The sequence below is a fragment of the Chiloscyllium plagiosum genome, unplaced genomic scaffold, assembly GCF_037043375.1.
Source record: "Chiloscyllium plagiosum isolate Xiang-an unplaced genomic scaffold, Cpla_swu_hap1 HiC_scaffold_47, whole genome shotgun sequence".
Classification (NCBI taxonomy): Eukaryota; Metazoa; Chordata; class Chondrichthyes; order Orectolobiformes; family Hemiscylliidae; genus Chiloscyllium; species Chiloscyllium plagiosum.
Genome location: NW_028270185.1, coordinates 49,212,199 through 49,214,468, shown reverse-complemented (window position 1 = coordinate 49,214,468; position 2,270 = coordinate 49,212,199).

Genomic DNA, 2,270 nt, shown 5'->3' with positions numbered 1-2,270 from the left:
TAACCCAGCAGCAGTTATCCTCCCAGCTTGTGGGTCTGTGTACCCCACCCCAGTGCATTGATCTGTAACCCAGGAGCAGTTACCCTCCCAGCATGTAGAGCTGTGTACACCAAACCAGTGCATTGTTCTGTAACCCAGGAGCAATTACCCTCCCAGCATGTAGGGCTGTGTCCCCAAACCAGGGCATTGATCTGTAACCCTGGAGCAGTTACCCTCCCAGCATGAAGGGCTATGTACCCCACCGCAGTGCATTTACCTATAACTCAGGAGCAGTTACCCTCCCAGCATGTAGGGCTGTGTAGCCCAAACCAGTGCATTGTTCTGTAACCCAGGAGCAATTACACTCCCAGCATGTAGGGCTGTGTACCCCAAACCAGGTCATTGAGCAGTAACCCAGGAGCAGTTACCCTCCCAGCATGTAGGGCTGTGAACCCCACCCCAGTGCATTGACCTGTAACCCAGGAGCAGTTACCCTCCCAGCATGTAGGGCTGTGTACCCCAAACCATGGCATTCGTCTATAACCCTGGAGCAATTACACTCCCAGCATGTAGGGGCTGTGTACCCCAAACCAGGTCATTGAACTGTAACCCAGGAGCAGTTACCCTCCCAGCATGTCGGGCTGTGAACCCCACCACAGTGCATTGACCTGTAACCCAGGAGCAGTTACCCTCCCAGCATGTCGGACTGTGTACCCCAAACCAGGGCAAAGATCTGTAAACCAGCAGCAGTTACCCTCCCAGCTTGTGGGTCAGTGTATCCCACCCCAGTGCATTGATCTGTATCCCAGGAGCAGTTACCCTCCCAGCATGTAGGGCTGTGAACCCCACCCCAGTGCATTGAACTGTAACCCAGGAGCAGTTACCCTCCCAGCATGTAGTGCTGTGTACCCCAAACCATGGCATTGATCTATAACCCAGGAGCAGTTACACCCCCAGCATGTAGGGCTGTGTACACCAAACCAGTGCATTGTTCTGTATCCCAGGAGCAGTAACCCTCCCAGCATGTAGGGCTGTGTACACCAAACCAGTGCATTGATCTGTAACCCAGGAGCAGTTACCCTACCAGCACGTAAGTCTGTGTACCCCAGCCCAGTGCATTGATCTGTAACCCAGGAGCAGTTAACCTACCAGCATGTTGGGCTGTGTACACCAAACCAGGGCATTGATCTGTAACCCAGGAGCAGTTACCCTCCCAGCATGTAGGACTGTGTACACCAAACCAGTGCATTGATCTGTAACCCAGGAGCAGTTACCCTACCAGCACGTAAGTCTGTGTACCCCAGCCCAGTGCATTGATCTGTAACCCAGGAGCAGTTACCCTCCCAGCATGTAGGGCTGTGAACTCCACCCCAGTGCATTGACCTGTAACCCAGGAGCAGTTACCCTCCCAGCATGTAGGGCTGTGTACCAAAAACCAGTGCATTGATCTTTAACCCAGGAGCAGTTACCCTCCCAGCATGTAGGGCTGTGTACTCCAAACCAGGGTATTGATCTGTAACCCAGGAGCAGTTACCCTCCCAGCATGTAGGGCTGTGTACCCCACCCCAGTGCATTGATCTGTAACCCAGGAGCAGTTACCCTCCCAGCATTTAGGGCTGTGTGCCCCAAACCAGTGCATTGATCTGTAACCCAGGACCAGTTGCCCTGCCAGCATGTAGGGCTATGAACGCCACCCCAATGCATTGATCTGTAACCCAGGAGCAGTTACCCTCCCAGCATGTTGGGCTGTGTACCCCAAACCAGGGCAATGATCTGTAACCCAGCAGCAGTTATCCTCCCAGCTTGTGGGTCTGTGTACCCCACCCCAGTGCATTGATCTGTAACCCAGGAGCAGTTACCCTCCCAGCATGTAGAGCTGTGTACACCAAACCAGTGCATTGTTCTGTAACCCAGGAGCAATTACCCTCCCAGCATGTAGGGCTGTGTCCCCAAACCAGGGCATTGATCTGTAACCCTGGAGCAGTTACCCTCCCAGCATGAAGGGCTATGTACCCCACCGCAGTGCATTTACCTATAACTCAGGAGCAGTTACCCTCCCAGCATGTAGGGCTGTGTAGCCCAAACCAGTGCATTGTTCTGTAACCCAGGAGCAATTACACTCCCAGCATGTAGGGCTGTGTACCCCAAACCAGGTCATTGAGCAGTAACCCAGGAGCAGTTACCCTCCCAGCATGTAGGGCTGTGAACCCCACCCCAGTGCATTGACCTGTAACCCAGGAGCAGTTACCCTCCCAGCATGTAGTGCTGTGAAACCCAAACCATGGCATTGA